Genomic DNA, 17,970 nt, shown 5'->3' with positions numbered 1-17,970 from the left:
AATTATGACTAAATTGTGAGGTTGTGAATCTACTCAAGCAATTCTTCTTGGACTAAATTAAATCCTTTTAAAGCCGGAAATGAGTAAATATAGCGAATATCACAATGTTTCTAATAGAAATTGAAGCTGATTTTGCCACTTTAAAGCTCAAAACGAGGAAATAACTAAGATTAAAAAGATATTTTTGAGGTTGTGATAGACTTTTAAACCTGCTCCGACAAATACAAAGTTATTTTGAACACTAATGCTTTACAATTTTGCTTTACAGTTGAAATATTTTCAACTTAAACACAAATTTGATGAATTTGATTGGTTTTTAATCGTTAGAAAAGGTTTTAAATCAATCACATAACCTAGAAAAACAGTAAAATTGATTTTACACAGAAAAATGATATAGAAAATGTCTTAAAAACATCCAATTCCTAAGACTTCTATCTATAATTATTTCTACCCCTTGCATCCCCTTCAGTAGCGTCTGAAATTGCCCAATTCGCCCTAAAGTGACACCGAAAGTTGGTGCTTCGTCCTGGCAAATATATTCATCATATCCAACAGAGTAGAATTTAAAATGGATCATCAATGATTAATCACAGAATTTTTGGATTTCTTTCAAACTCCCCACAGAAGGCATCTCCTTTTTTGGCAGACGCCAGCGACACTGCAACAAGGAAGCTCGAATTCTCTTCCCTTCGTCGGACTCGCACGCATATTTTTTCCACGTCTCCTCTCTTGTCCGATGCAGTGGGCATAAATTTTGCTCATAGTGAATTATTTTATGCAAAACAATGGCATCCCGTTTGGAAGCTTTTCGCCGCGGCACTCGAGGAGCCGAGAAAAAAGAGATGCGACGAGCAACCTAAATCGGAAGAGCCAGATAAATAGCGAAAAATGGGACTTCTACGCATTGACCCAAAAGTCCTGTGCATGGCGTTAAAGGGACTCTCGGGCGCAGTGAATTATGATATTGTGGAATGTGATCAAGCGTCGCCACTTTAAGTGGGGAAAATGCCATCGAATTGCCCAGATTTCAGCGCGAATTAGTGGGAAAAATGTGTGAAAAGCAGTGTTCAAAGCGTCTATTTGCCATGTCGTGGTCACTCGATACAATCATGACGAGTGAGTGAGAGAGGCGAATTGGATTATGAATTGCATCCAATTGCGTCGAATCGGGTCAAGAAGATTTTTTCCCTCGTCCATCTTATTCTTGTGGCGTCTTCGCTCAGCATAATATGCAGAGACACGAATCTGAGGCGAAGAGAGTGAGGCGATATTGTGATCCAAAGTTTGCTCTAGATATCAAACTTCTTCGGCTGAATTGGCTGATTTTCATTGATGATTCATAAAAATCTCTCTCCCATTCATAGTCCGCAGAGGGGAAAAAGTGTACGTGAATGAGGGTGATTGAGCCACGAGCGTGACTCACCCTCGCGCTGCGTGGCGGCAAAAGGGAGGCGCAGTGATAAGAGAGGATGAGACGCGCCTACGTCAGAGTGAAGAAGGAATGACGCAAAAGGAGAGACACCGCAAGAGTAGATCAGTCACACTTGTGTGAAAAGGAGAGACGCTCAGAGGCGCCATCGAGATGAAAGAAGCGCCGTCGAACATTTGGAATATATGAAAAGAAGTTGCAATTATCCATAAATCCCATATTAGATAGCAATCTAATAAATTTTCCAAATGCTCAATTCAATGAGCTCCAAGAGTTGTATTAAATTTAGTTCACGGTGCCAAAAGACTCCGCTTTTTTCTTACTTCTCACCAACTCAGAAGTCCATACAAAACTCCCATTTATCGATTTGCCGAAATGAAATTTTCAATTTGCAGTATTTTATTTGAGTGTTTCGACGCTCTTTTTCTGGGTTCACGACAAATCTTGGGCATGACAGTGTGGCATAAATCGTGGGCAAATATTGGATAGAGACCCAGTGACGTTTAATTACACGTAAATACAGAATTAATTACCGTGCACGGAGGAGATCATAAATTAGTGTGCATTGTAGGAATTGATTGTCAGATAATAAATAGACGCAGTAATAGTAATTGAACTATTTCAATATGCCAATATTATTTTTAATGCCACAGAGAGACTACTTCAGTAAGTATGTAAATGCAATTCTTATTTATCGCTTCCATTTTCTATGGAAAATATCAAATTGATTTTTCTCAAGTCTCGCCGACACTCTCAAGCGGCCAATCAATGTCAGTTTCAATTTATATGAATTTCAATATAAATTGAATTAATGATAAGCTCGGCGGGGAACTTTGTCTTGAGGGTGGAGGCTATCAATACAAATCATGAAAGTCATCCCCACCGAGCGCCTAACGCCATTCTAGGCTCCAATCCACATCCAATCACGTCACTAGAAGTCCAGCTAAGAAGGGGATTTTTCAGCAAAATCTCAGCAAGGCTCTGTACAGAGTTAAACTAATACCAAACGACGATTTTCTAGCTAGAGAACAATTCAAGATTTACCGAAAATGTCGATTTTTCATAGTTTAAACAATAGTAAGAAATCAAATTTATCCAAACAATTAGAACGTGAAAAAGTTTCATGCTTTGCAGCGTAAATAAAAAAAAATGCCTCTTTTAATAACATATTAATTCTAGATTTTTAGGATGCTCCTAAAATGTTCTTAGAAAGATTGATTTTTTAGAATTCTTTTGTACAAAATGCGCTGAAAAACTGTTAAAAATCAACTTCAGAAATTAATTTTTTCAGTTGAATACCAATGAAATGAATTGAAATATTCACAAAATAATTATTACAGAGCAATATTAGCGCTTTTCTCAACATCAAGCTTCATTTTTCTTTAATTCTGACATTTAATTTCTGTATTGGTTAATTATGAGGCGTTCATTATAATTTTAATTGTAATTATTGCTGTGCGATGTTTCGGCAGCATAGCGATATCATAAATTGAAGAAAAAGCGTCTATGAAGCACACAAAGTTGGTCTATAAATTGCCAAAAGAGGCTCTAATATAATTCTTGCAGTCTTGCTCTATTATTTAGTATAATTACGAATTTCGAAGACGTCAAAGGAAGCTTCAGAGCGCAGTATTTTGACCTGGAAAATCTCTCCATGGGAGCGCGAGATCATAAATCGCGAGTGAGTCGACTGGAAGTGAATCTGTGTGCGACGGAGTGACTTCCTAGAGCGCGTCCCACGGAGAGACTCTTGTCATAGAAGATGTGTTGACAAAGTGAGGAATTCGCGAACGTGGGTGACCAATTAATTCAATTACCGCATGTTGATTCACACAATTCACATTCACTTCTCTCTTTCTGTGGCGAATTCCTGGCCATCGAGACGAATCGTCTGTAAGCACGGAGTCACAATTTTGCGGAGACTTTCCCTCTTTTTTTCTCCGCAATCTCCGCGCGCGCCATTTGTCGCAGAAGAAAGAGAAAACCGCGTGAAATTCATACAGTGACTCCAAATTAAATAGAGCCACCCAAGGCCCTGAGACATATCAGTGTGCCGCGAATTTTCACGTGAAGCTAGAGATCTGAAATTTTCTACCAATCTTCCCTCATTAATGAGTAATTATCATGCCAAGTTAGAAAACATTCGGCCTAATACTTGATCCGTTCGTGACACTAAAACCGAACCTATGCATAAACGGCTCTCCAAATTAAATAGAGCCACCTGAGTAACATTAGAATTTTTTGCCACTTAAGTATGTTTTCTGTTCTTAATATGGTTTAAATGTATCCGGGGTGTCTTCAGGATAATTGTCCTTTCGATTTTCATTTATTATCTCGACTTTGGAACTGTTTGATATAAAAATTTGATTAAGTGAATATCAAGTTATGGGGCGTATACAGTCCATGACTCTGGAGGATCATACGGAGGTTTTTCGGCTGCGCAACAAAGGACATTTAATAAGGGGAATAACCAGAAGGACCTCTTATTCCAGAAAGAGAGTTTGGAGCGAAATTGACCGCGAAAAAACTTTGATTTCGCGGAAAAAGTGTCGCGGATAAGATCGCGAAAAACTTTTTCGACGAATTGTTCAGTTGTTTTAGGCGAATTCCATCATGTCTGCTTCTAAGATCCATTAGAAATAGTTTCCTAACGTTCCTCCAATCCTATTAATACCATAAAGAACAGATTTTATGAGTCTAGGACTGAAATCAAGAGCGCGGAACAACAATCACCAAAACGTTGTATTTCCTCCGCTATGATTTAATGTTGATATGGTGTATTGTAAGCTGAGTTATTGGCTTTTGAGGTGCCAAACGAATCTCTTATCATCAGATCCATGACAGGTGAACTTCGGTCCATCAAAATACAGGACCTTTTGCCATTTTCCTGATGCCCGAGATTCGTATTTCATAGAGAACGCGAATTAGTTGAAAAGGTTGTGTTTCAAAATCAATGTATTTCTTCTTTGTCGCTCTTGATTTCAGTCCTAGACTCATAAAATATGTTCTTTATGGTATTAATAGGATTGGAGGAACGTTAGGAAACTATTTCTAATGGATCTTAGAAGCAGACATGACGGAATTCGCCTAAAACAACTGAACAATTCGTCGAAAAAGTTTTTCGCGATCTTATCCGCGACACTTTTTCCGCGAAATCAAAGTTTTTTCGCGGTCAATTTCGCTCCAAACTCTCTTTCTGGAATAAGAGGTCCTTCTGGTTATTCCCCTTATTAAATGTCCTTTGTTGCGCAGCCGAAAAACCTCCGTATGATCCTCCAGAGTCATGGACTGTATACGCCCCATAACTTGATATTCACTTACTCAAATTTTTATATCAAACAGTTCCAAAGTCGAGATAATAAATGAAAATCGTAAGGACAATTATCCCGAAGACACCCCGGATACATTTAAACCATATTAAGAACAAAAAACATACTTAAGTGGCAAAAAATTCTAATGTTACTCAGGTGGCTCTATTTAATTTGGAGAGCCGTTTATGCATAGGTTCGGTTTTAGTGTCACGAACGGATCAAGTATTAAGCCGAATGTTTTCAAACTTGGCATGATAATTACTCATTAATGAGGGAAGATTGGTAGAAAATTTCAGATCTCTAGCTTCACGTGAAAATTCGCGGCACACCGATATGTCTCAGGGCCTTGGGTGGCTCTATTTAATTTGGAGTCACTGTATGTCCAAAGTGCGCCTCTTGGGATGCTTTATTTTTTATTATTGTGATATTGTGAGTTTGGAGGGGGGAGAAAAAGCTCTGGCATATTAATGGAAAAATGAGTGCCATTGGAATGGGACATAAAGTCATTATTAATTCCAATTGTTCCATTGCGCGCTCTTTTACAAGACTTTTTGTTACTGCACTGAGCGATGCTGTAATATCCTTGTCCCAGAAATTGTGCATAAATCTATCAAGAAATATAAAGTGACTATTGAGCGCCTTGTGGGTAAAGCTGAAAGTGTGTGTGGGTGACATTTGGATCATGACTCTCGTGAGCTGTGGAGATGGTGAAGAAGTTTTCATGAGACATGACTCGCCGATGTGCCATTGTTGCTCGCGAGGAGCGCGCGGAAGAAGGGCACGGACAACAATGGCATTCGGATATCCATTAAAAATCTCTTCATCCTCCTTTGTTTTCCATCAGACAACTTCTTAATTCACATTTTGAAGAATTGCCAATAACTTCTCCGCACACAATATCATACAAATATTCTTCTCCGCCTCCCGAAAATGTTACACAACAAGAGCGACAGAAATTGCTGCAAATTTTTATTACATGTTGATAAATGGGACGCTATGAGATGGAAATGGGCGAATTATGGACTTTTTGAGAATGTAAGCCATGTAATAGAAATCTCATGAATGGATAGTTTATCGCTCGTTCCGGAGACATTTTTGCAATTTATTCTTCACCCCCCCTTCGAAATACGCCGTGTTTTGCTCACATTTTTCCATCCACACATTTTTCCAAAGACATTTTCAGTTCAGAGACATTTCGTTGGGCTTTGAAAAAAGAAGGGAGAATTTGCAGCAATTCTGCATGATGAAATTCGCCTGATTTTCAATTAATCTGCTTTATTTCAACTGATGTAACCCAATAAAATAATTTAATCAGCGACAAGTATTTACATTTCATTGGAAATTGCCGTAAACAAATCAATTGAAAGCCACTTTAGTGCAGTGATAAATTATTTTGCAGTACTTGTATTTGGTGAATTTTTGCAAAGCCACAGATTTTATTAATTAAATTCAAATTATGGCTATTAAAATATTCAATATGAAGGAGTTTTTTTTTCGAATTGAAAATGTCATCAAATTGAGTATCATTTAATTGAGTTTTTGCCTCAAAAAAAACTGAATATAATTTGGGTGATAACGCAATTTTGCAATGTAAGCAAATCGACTCGTTTTGTGCACGGCAAATTGGAGCATCTCTGAGTTGGAGTATGGAAATTTTTTCCGCCGATATCTTGCGCCGATCGACAGACACAACATCAACCAGACGGCGTCATTTCCTGACTTTTCACTGCGCGGAAAAACGTGTGAATTTGGACCAATGATCTGCTGGTGTGCTTTTGCGAGCAAGGTCAGTGATTTGAGCCAAGAGGAGTTGCTAAGCAGACGAGGAGTGATCGAGTGAAAAGTGACTAGTCAATTTTCCCAATACTGTGCCAAATGAGAAGGTGAAAATATGGGCAGGTGGTCCCATAAAGTGCGTCCATCTCGCCCGCAAAAATAAACACTTCTGCCGTGATGAGTGTTCTCAAGCGGACGCCCGAGCGCAAAGATATAAATTGTGAAATGCGAGGGGCCAAGAACGGCGCTCGGTGGCGATCAAGGGGGAGATAATATGCCTTAAACACTTCAAACTGTGTCTAACACTTTGGGAACATGAAATTTGTGAACATAAAAACGATTCTCTCAAGTTTTCATCCGATATTTCTAGATGAAGCGACTTTGAATCGCTTTTTAGGGGGTATTTATCCGATCATAACCTCAAAATATAACTTTGAGATCTTCAAAAACTATGTTTGGAAGCTTTTTAGATCACAAAATCATCTGTTATAAATTGCCAATGAACTCAAAATTATCCAGAATATTTTTCAAGTTCGAATGACTATTTTTGAGGTTATGTTCAATATTAGTACTATTTTCAGTGTTTCTTGACAACGAATAAATATGACATCGATTCACGGTCTCTCCCGATTTGAGTATAAGAATTGACGTGCTAGAATGCGAATTATTCGCTAAATATGTCTGTGATTCGGTACATAACCTAGAAAAAAGACTATTACGCTTGTTTCTGCGTGAAAATGGAAGGAAACCCATAGAACCTGGATGATTTGTCACTAGAAGAAGCATTCAGGAAAGGAATATTGTAGGTTTTTCAATTCTCCCACTTTTTAAGCACTTCTGCTGAGCTGTACACCACTTTTGACCGCATTATTTCCCCCTTGGTGGCGATATTGCGGAAGGTTATTGCTAAACGCTGGCTTCTGCGCCACCCCCGGCACTGATCAGGGAATCTCCGGTGACAGTTGAGATACAGAGAACAGACTCTGAGAAGGTGTGTTCTGGCTCAATCACGGATCCACTCTCTGGACACATGATTGCGCACAAATTGCAACAACGCGCCACTTATATTCTCTCGCCTCCGAATCCGCCCCGCCGTGCCACTGAGCCGCCCCGCGTGAGTCACTCTATTTGACTAAAATATTTTTCCATTTGTGCGCTCTTGAGAATAACCACATAGTGAACGATGTATTTTTAGTATATTGGCAAATATTGGAGGATGAATCTCTTAAAGTTGCTACTTGTTCCAGAAGGAACTGAAAATTTACTTTTCTTGCATTATTTAGAGATCAGACGTCTATTTGCCAACCACACAATTGCCACACCATTTGCTCTCTCTAATTCATGTAGCAACTTTTTTTTTGCCTTCCTCCTTCTGCCACACAGCCTTAATTGTGTGTACCCGATATGCTTTGCGTTTGTTTGTAAATTTATATTCTCAGCAGGGTGGAAAAATCCATATAGTATGAAAAATCAAATTCTCACCACAAGGAGAATCTCTTCGCCAAGTGTTATAGTTGTGCTAATCCTTAACATTTCTCGTCTCAACCTTCACACAAGGTGGTTTGGAAGGATTAAGAAAGTCTCTAATCAGGACATAAGATCTGTTAAGCCTCAGCTTAAAAGGGATGAATGTGTTAATCTTTCAATTTATAGTCCAAAAAGTGTTACAGAATTTTTAAATAATACTTCTGAGTCTATAATTAAGTCGTTAAGGGACTTTTCAGTGCCCTAAAGTGCTAATTTCACTGTATATAAGTTAAAATCGACAGTCTAAGGACTAATTAGTCCATATCAGTCCTATTTTCCCTCTAAAATTATACTTAATTCGTATTAGATAAGTGTCACAAAGTGGAATAACTCCCTAAGATACACTAAACGATATGAAAATCTTCAATTTTTCCACTATTTGAGAGCGGAAACTTTTAAATTTCGCCGTTGGAGCAATTGACTGTGCCATTGGTGAGTTCTATCATAAAACTCCTTCAGAGCTAATTGCTTAATTCAATGGATTGTCGTGCATTTAGCCCAGAAAGGTCGCACAATATCCATTAGAGAGACAGTAAAATTCAGTGACTGTGAATAAGTGGCAAAGTGATGGAGACGCAAAATTGATGATCTGCGCATTGTGCAGCGAGGAGGAGCCGAAAAAAAAGTCCAATAAAGAGGAAATTGAAGGCAAAGAAGGAGCACGATCGCGAAAAATGAGTGATTTATCGACAAGAGCCACATATATACAGCTCACATGAGCGAGATGAAAGATCATCGAACATCGAAGTGTAGCACAATTGTATGAGCTCAAATATAATTAACAATCTAAGGTCACTTCGCATGCGATCATGTGTGTGAGACGAAGAAAATGAATAATTTATTAGAATATCTGGATGGTTTTTTTCTCTCCTCCTCCTCCTCCTCCTCCTCCTTTTACACTCTACAGGCCTATGCTAGTGCGACTGCCATTCGGAATACATACGTGGAATTGTGGTTGTGCCTTTTTTCAATTTCCTCAATAATTCGCCGCTGCTGAGTGGTGCTCTGAGGAAAATTGTCGTCGTCAGCGGACATCTAAATTTATTTTATATATTTGTGTCTCTCTTCCTTGCTCGATCACACTCTTGATCTCGACACGCCGACCGGACTCGTCGGCTCTGTGATCGAAGGTGTTCTTGCGCTGATGGCCTGGCACGATCGTGTGGATCTAATAGACTTTGTGTCGATCTTTTTGCTATTTTTGAATCATACAATTCCACGTTTTATCAACACACACACGCACACACACACTCGTGTCACTTCTCTCCCCACAGACAAGATATTAAAAAGAGAGCATTTAACCAAGTATAAAGAATATAGCGTTCGGTTAAAATAAAAAATGCGAGAGAAATTATTTTTAGATGAAAGAATTGCCTCTTCACGGTGCTATTTTCGATGATGTATTTCAATATTTTTCGCCTTTTGCAGCTCCCTTTGGCGATTATCAACTCTGCCGTTGCAGTTGATTTACTGTCTTATTTCCTCGATGTCACCGGCATACAATGAACTAGCCATATAAACAATTAACACACAACATTTCAACACTTGATGCAATAACAACATTATTATTGCCCTCGCTTCTGACTCACAAACATCAATTCTCTCTCTCTCTTTCTTGCTCTCTTGCTCTTTTTCACAACTTTTCGCCACCCATTCAGCTGTTATTCCCGTGCACTTGGCAGGATTTACACACTAGATCGTCACTTGCGATTTTCTCTAAGATTATCACCCGCGGAAATCGACGATAGCGGAGCACGGCGCGCTCGTGATCTATCTCAAGTGCCAGAGATCACAAACTCCACTGATCTTTTCGGAAATTTACTTCCTCAGGGGAATTATCTCTGTGTCATGTGAAATATTCACAGGCACATTTATCAATTTGCTCGGCTCTCGCAGCTTCTCTGCGCGCTGCTTGCCAACTTTTTGTGCTGCCTTCAAGATCGCTGCGCGATCATGTCGATCGTGCAATCGACTATTGGCAAAAGTCTCTTCGTCGTTTGTGTTTTCCACCGAACTGGAGAAAATTATGTTTTCATTCCCCGCCGCGGAGATGCGAAAATGTCTTTATCGTCGTTGACTTCTGGGGGCGACCCAGAGATTCCGGGCGCACTCACTCACAAACACTGCGGGCGCGCGCGCTTCCTCAGTCTCGCCACACTCGCCACGGACTTGGCCAAAAATCGCTCTGGGGTCAGAATCGACAGAGCCGATGGAGATTCACGAGATGGGCGCAAACAAACACGCGAACAAGCCGTCACACATCGCCTGGGGCTCTCGGGAGGCCAATGCTGACTGGACGACAGTCGGACTGAAACTGTCTCTGGTGAACTCCAAGACGCGCTGCGAAGCCAGTCACCAGCGAACAGGGCTCAACTGCTCGCACAGCACACAGAGACACGAGCTTTTCACACTGCCAGCCAGATACCCACATGCGGCCGCCTCGCTCGCGCGCACTCGCCGTCTCGCTCGCGCCGCCGGGCGGGCCTCCCGCCACCCCCGGGGTGGCTGTGACTCACGCAGTCACCCCCGTGAAACTCTAGCCAATGGCGTGCCCACGCAGTCGTGGGCCCCGGCTGAGCACCACTCCAGGCCGGAGATAATCTCCGCGCTGGGGAATTGTGTGCATACGCCGACTTTCGTCACTGATTCGCCCTGAGCGCGAAAAAAAGCCAAACCACACGCAAATCTGCCCGAGTGATGTAATAAGTGCAGAGAAATGTGACGATAAGATTAGGCAAGAGCTTCTCAAATTGTGCCGATGACTGGGTGAAAAATACTCGGAATTGTGCGCGATCTTCGTGGAATTCGCAAAAGAGGTTTTCCTGTAAAAAAAAAATCACTAATCCAATTTGCTCAGCATATCGAATGTGTCATGCGAAATTTTCTGCAAATCCAAACTATTGCACTGAACGGAGGAAAAAGTTGATGCTTTTGGAGTTATGCCAATTCAATCATAAGTGTGATATAAACACACTTTCACGGACAAATATGTGAAAAGAGATATTGTAATATGCCAGTTGCATGATTAGTCAATATATTCTTGAATTCACTTATCATTCATCGGCAGAAACGGCAGAAACGGCAGAAACAATGAGAAAAGCACAAGGGGAAGAGAATGTGTCCTTAATTTGTACAACAGTTGAAACTTTAGACTGTTTCCAGCACTAATTCTCACCTTATCACAAATCTCTTAACTTTCCACGCGATATTTCTGTAAAAATCCACTTAAAGAGGCTTTTTTGGGCAACTTTTTCGACCATAATTTTGAAATATCAACTCAAAATCATCCAGACAACTTTCTAAATCATAATTTTCCAAGTTTAAATGATTATTTTTGAGGTTATGTTTGACTTTACCACAATTTTAAGTGTTTGTTTGCATTAAAGCTTCAGATTATTAATGTCTATTGCATCCAAATGCTAAATTCTATCAAAAATTAACGATCTTTCGACTTCAGTATAAAAAATTCTGTCCTTATTTCGTTACATAACCTAGAAAAGGATTATTCTTAAAGTTTCTTCTTTGGTTTCTGTGTCAAAAATCAGAGGGAATCCAAAGAAACAGGATAATTTGGCGGTTAAGAAAGCAAACTGATCTGTACACCACTTATGACTATTTTCATTTCCCCTTGGGAAAACATGATTTTTAAAACATATAAAATTACTGTGATTAGTTTATGCTTCTGCAGTTTATCTCTGGAAGGAATTAACAAACATTTTCGTGTCCATAAACATTGGCTTCTTGGAAGTACTTAACACACTACGTGATAAATGACATTTTTCTGCAGAAATCCTTGTTATTCAATCACTGATCAATAATTATTGATATATTGGTCCATTTCTATGAATTTCACTCTCGCCATGGTTGCAGTTCGTGCTCGGATGGCGAATGTAAGAAGACGCAAATGGGCAGTCAAAATCAATACAAGTGGAAAAGCCTGAGCCTTCGGACAATTAAGAGGCTCTCTCTCTGGCATGCATTAGTGTGGCAAAAGGGTTTCATCTCTTCGGCGTTGTGGGAAGCCATTAGCTCTCGCCTAAGAGACTCACAATTTGCAAAAACTCTGCAGACTTTTATGACTGGCAAGAGGTCTTCCAAGTCCTTGGGCGAGAAAATTTTACGCATTCCACATGTACTTTTGTCTTTTCCCATGAGGGACTTTTTTTTTTGCTCAACCATGTCGACCAATGCAATTGCGGAGGAATTCCACAACTGCCTTTGCACTGGGTGGGATAATCATGTGCTTTAGCCTTCGACTTCGCACTCTCTCTCTGTCTCTCTGGCAGTGTTGGGAGTGTGTGGCAAACAGATTGTTTCACCAACTGGCCCATGGAAGAGCGTTTGGTGACCACGGCGACTCTTTAAACTCGTTTATCTCGATGGAGAGGCGAATATATTGGAAATTATGGTATTTTGGCATCTCTCGTGATTTCAATTTCAAAATATCACGACCACATTCTCGAGACAAGGTGGCTGCCTTAATTGACTCTCTGGCCAAGCGCGCACGGCATAAATTTTTGAAGTGAAAGAGCGGGAGAGTGAGAAACCGTTTTCCCAGCCGATCGCGGAGCCGGAAAATTGTCGTCTGGCGGGGAAGCAATGACCGAAATCTCTCTCGCGCGCGCGGATGTTGCGGGATGGCGAGTGTCACACACAACAACAGGTGTCTCACCGTCGCGAAACGTCTCATGAGGTCGCCCTGGTGTTGATATGAAATTGGTGGGTTTCGTTTTTCATATGCAAATCGCCACAGATGAGACGCCGCATTCCATCGAGGAATGCTGGCGTGACCATAAAAGACTCGTCTTACACTCCACTGCACTATTAAAATCCATCTCATTGTCATCCCGCCGGCCTGGAGCGCACTTCCTCATGCCTGCACAGCCTTCCAAAGCCACCGCGCGTCTCGAGGACAGGGAGGAGCTCTCTTGGCACCGCCGAGGAGTCCCAGAGAGTGAGAGCATCTTGGATCGATTTTGGACTTGAGGCAAGTCCTTGATTGTCTCTCCTATGCATCTGAGACACTCTGAATTCCTCGCAATCGGGCCACTTTGCAGTTGAGAATATGTATTTGCCATCCAAATTGCTTAAACACATAAATCTCGAAGGAATTTCCGTTGCACGATGCATATTAATAGAACTAAGAAGTTGATTTTAACCATTATTTGCCACCTTGATAAGGAGATGTGAAAGCATGTAGAATATTTAAATTGGCAAAACTTATTCAAACATTGAATGTCTATTTTTAGATGTTCGGCGTTGTTCAAAAACATTTTCAATATCTCCATTTTTTTTCTTCTTCACCACGTTTTCAATAAAACAACAGATATATACACACAGAGAGAATGGCAACGAAAATAGAGAAAGAAGTCTATGGAGAGTAGGGAACAGAAAAAAAGTCGGTCTTCTAACTGATAAGTATAGGAAATATTTTGAGAATCTGTTTATGGCTACAAAAGACAGTGAATATACAACTTCTTAGAAAAATGTGCAAAAACCACAGTGGTAAAAATATATATTGGACTAGATAACAGAAAACCACAAGTGGTTTATATTGTCAACAACAGTCCACTATATGATCTTGTTCTGTGATCCGTTGAGCACTCATAACGCAGCGCATTCTAATTAATATCTCCAATGGCACTCTGAAGACCCACGAATACTCTATATTGGCCAGCAAGGGGAAAATCACTCGCCATTTCAGACCAGTAACTTCGTGATTATTCAATTATTTTGCGATTTTTCCCAAATTTTTTCAAATTTTGATTATTTCTCCACAAATTGCCGCTAGAGGGCAGCAGTTTTAAGGCATGTAGAAGAAGAAATGAAATTTGCAAAGCAGATTAATTAAAATATTTGCTATATATTCAACATATAAAACAATTTATTAACTATATTAAAATGTAGAATATCTTAAAGAGCAATAAATTCATCAAGAACAGCACAAAAGGGAGAAAAAGTCACAAAATTTGTCACAAGCTGAAAAGGAACTCCTGAAAAATAGGAATTGCGACATAAACGCAATCGGAACTTTTGCATGCCTTTATTAACTCTTTAACCACTGCAAAATGTGGAGAGAATAATTAAATATATAAAGATATTTATATATAATTTGAATCATTATTTTTCTTGCAATTTTACTTGGAAAATAATCATTTTTAAAGTTATTTTTCCTCAATTTTTATTTTTTCCATACAAAGAAAAAAAATCAATATTTAAACACTTGATTGAGACCATTAGGATGGCCTAAAAATCGACTAGTGACTTTCCCCTTGATGGCAAACGAATGGAGACAATTTGCACGGGCAGAATTCGCAGCGCTGCTCCTCCCAGAGGATCCTTGGGCGTTCGATCTCACAGGTGGTCGCTGGGCTGAGAAGGAGATGTGATCAGGCGAGATGAGGGGACGCGTGAGAGTGTTCGGCGGGAGCAAAGAGGCCCTCTTGAAGGAGAAACACAATAAAAATCATGACTTGTGTAATTAAGAGATAATTTATGTGGAGATTTTTTCTCCTGTCTCTCCTTCTCTGCCTTTGTTTCTCTCGGCCTGCGGCATTTGCCGAAAAGCAACAACAACAGCAGCAGCGAAAAAAAAGAGAGCGAGACAGGAGAGGAAAACACACGGCCGAAGAAGGGTCAGAAAGAGACCCGCGGAGATTGTCGGGGAAGAAAGTGGAAATAAAAAAGAGAATTGTGGAAGGAAAAAACAAATTCACCACGTAATTTCCATCCGCCACAGAATGACCAAAAGTGAGGGAGAGAAGGGAGAGAATCAACAACAGACCCATTATATTTCATAGTTAGGAAGATTGTCGAGACCACCCGTAAAAGTGGCCCCTCCTCCTCCTCCGCCGCCGCGGCGGACCGGCGAGGAGAGCGCGCAGAGGAAGAAGATTACAGCACCAGACAAATTTATCTCCCTCGGTGCGCGCCTCCATTCTTGAAACAATGGCCCTCCGCCGGGGAGGCACGAGAGGGCCAAACGGAGCCTCCATCATCGAGACATCACGACTCAATAACATCGTCATTGCACTGCCAAGAGGCTCGCCAGGGACTCAACAACTGCCGCATACGCCGGAGACTCTGTGAACTCGTGACTCTTGCTCTGCATCTCATTACCAATCCACTCGGGCGGCCCAATTGCCCTCCAATTGGCCACCCTTTCGGCGCTCGTTGAGTCTCTAGATTTATTGGGCGGCTGCTCATGACGTCCCGAGTTAGGAATTTAGCCTGTGATGACTCTGGCAAGAAGCTCAACTGGCCACGATTCAAGTGCAGAGAAAACTAAACTAGAAAATTGCAATTTTTAGAAGAGCAATTTGAAAATTTAGCGTTTATTTCTGTGCAAATTTTGAGGAATTTCAACTCAAACACCTGATAATGTTAATTATTATTTATTAATAATTATTAATTAAATATTTTTTGGAATCTTGACTAATATTGGTGTCCAAAAGTCAATTATGAACAGATTTTGAGGAACATTTTATCCCAAAAAGTTATAAGAAATCAATTTTTAATACTATTCATTAATTTTTTTCAAAATTCTCTATTGAAGAAATGAAGTCTTTTAGGGACAAGTATTTATAAAAATCTTGGAAATCTAAAATTGAAAAGTTGATCTTTCACTGTTTTCAATTCACCGGTCGAAATGCTTGCAAAGCATGGATTTTTATGGACTCTAATAGACTTCAAATGGCCAATTTTACACACTCTCCATCTCAGAGTGCTTAAGATTACGCGTTCCAATCGAGATCACGAGGAATCATACATTATTTAATCCACACAAAGTGACAAAACGTGTGGATGTCATTTATATGAAATTTGAAAACTATCAAATAATAATCAGCCGGATGTATAAATTAAACGAAAATTCCTCGAATATTAAAGGCAATAAGCGCGATACCTGCTGGAATTTTTCATATCAGAATTCAATATTGAAAAATTAGCCGAAAATGAAGATGGTCTTTTATGGAAAACCGTCCACTTATAAAGACATTAGCGTGTTGGGATGTGCGGCAGAGCGAGAGGCAGCCGAGAATTCTCCCCAGATAAGTCATTTATCTCCACCGTGGAGGAACTCTTAAAAGCCATCCCAAGACGCGATCGGCCGCTTTTGGCGTGACTGCGCGCGGTCAAATTCAGACACCGCATCATCAGCGTTGTGGGAGGCGATCGCCGGGGCCAATAAATTAGCTCTCTGGCAATGTGAAATTGAAGACACTCTCTCGCTCCAAATATTGCCAATTCATATTGATTTACTGTGTCCCCGCGTCTGGGACGCTCGCGCGATCGCGCCCCAGACTATCTGGCCGGCCAATCGGCAGCGGCGGAGCCGCTAAGTGTCTCTTTTTGCCGCAATGGTTGTTTGGTCTATCGGAGATGGGATTTTTTTCCAGCCTCCGCGCGATGCCGCGGAGGAGCACTTCCACGGCGAAGTGGCATCGAGAGGCGTCTGGGGAGAGATCTCGTGAGTGAGATCATCGCGTCTGCGGAGCCTTGAACTCCGCCCGTTCATTCGCACCACCGCGGGAAAATTATCTCACCAGTGGCACAAGTTCAGCGCACGAGTTCATTGTTCCACCGGAAATGCACACACAGCTCAATTTGTCCGGATTAAACAGCACAAATCTAAGGCCACTTAATCATCTCCTCACCTGCCATCCGCCGTGGGGCCACAGAGACTTCCAACTGAGCCGCGGCGCTATCGCCAGGATCTCAGAGAGCTGAATGAATATTCACGAAACTATTTGGTCGTTGCAACTTTACGCATTTCGTATTTCACTTCGTAAAAATTACCAATTTGGTGTTGCAACTTTATGTGCCCTTCATAACTTATATTGGCGGCCACCTGGAGGCGCTAGTGGGAAGTTCTAATGGATTATCCGACATTTAACGTGTTTCCGGTGGGATTCTTAAAGGGTTTTGCTGACCAGAATGTCCAGGAAGATGTCTTTGTTGTGACATTTCAGAACAGTCGCCTTATCGTGCATCTCACCACAAGAAAACTGCACTTGAAAATATTTTGGGAAAGAAATCAATCTCCTTGGAAAGGGTCGAAAGATCTCCAGAAACACATAACCTCAATCTGGCACATTGAAATTTTCACAAATAGCCAGAAAAATCCAATAAATATGTGTTTATCTACAGAAAAAAGCATCATTATTGCCTATTTCTTTATAAATTCTTCGCTTTCATAAATGTCATGAATCGTTGCGAATTCATATTTTTTACAGTTCCTTTAAAATGTCATAAACGTAATGTTGCAACGACGCTTAGATTTATTGTTGTGAAATTATTCCCAGTCGAGGTGAAGATGAAACACTGAAATTTTTCCCTGAATTCCAGTCACTTTTCGTGACATAATTGCGCTGATAGTTGACACCATTGATTTCAGCATGACTCAGACTCGGCGTTACGTTGCAATTTCAGCCAATTTCACCACTGAAACAGATAATTTCCAGAAAAACACACGCTTTTTTAATTACTTCTCTCTTGTATTTTAACCTCTTCTTGCCTGCAATCTTAAAAACCTATCTTCAATTAACCATCAGTTCTTACAACTGATTTATGGTTCTCTAAATTAAGGGTTGATGGATTATTAGACGGAAATTAATGATCTATTATTATGTCATGAGAGTCTGTATAAAAAATGATAGTTCACTGAAAGAATCTATACACTTATAAATAAATATTTGCAACTTAACATAGGATGTTTTTTCTCTCTCTTTCATTTCTCATTTTTAAGCATTTCCATGTCAATTTTACAAGGTTAATAATTATAATGTACATAGAATTACAAAAAGAATCTATTACAGTTAATTTTCTTGTTTTTATTATTATTGTTTCCGGTAAAATTCTCTACATCTTTTCCACCGTGATAAGCGTTTAAGAAAGAAGTCTCTTATTAGTGAAATGAGAAAATTTCAA

General features: G+C 40.3%; 1 protein-coding gene across 1 annotated transcript in view; it reads right to left on the bottom strand.

Moving 5' to 3' along the window:
* Positions 1-10,363, bottom strand: part of LOC132260137 (BMP-binding endothelial regulator protein) — a 31,798-nt gene extending 21,435 nt beyond the window's left edge. Inside the window, exon 1 of the mRNA XM_059758083.1 lies at positions 8,987-10,363. The gene's annotated coding sequence lies outside the window, so the exon portion shown is untranslated. The remainder of the gene's footprint in view (positions 1-8,986) is intronic.
* Between the last annotated feature and the right edge of the window lie 7,607 nt (positions 10,364-17,970).

Source organism: Phlebotomus argentipes, unplaced genomic scaffold (assembly GCF_947086385.1).
Source record: "Phlebotomus argentipes unplaced genomic scaffold, Phlebotomus argentipes genome assembly scaffold_18, whole genome shotgun sequence".
NCBI classification, from domain to species: Eukaryota; Metazoa; Arthropoda; class Insecta; order Diptera; family Psychodidae; genus Phlebotomus; species Phlebotomus argentipes.
Note: the sequence above shows the minus strand (reverse complement) of the source record. Positions and strands in the feature narration are given on the sequence as shown.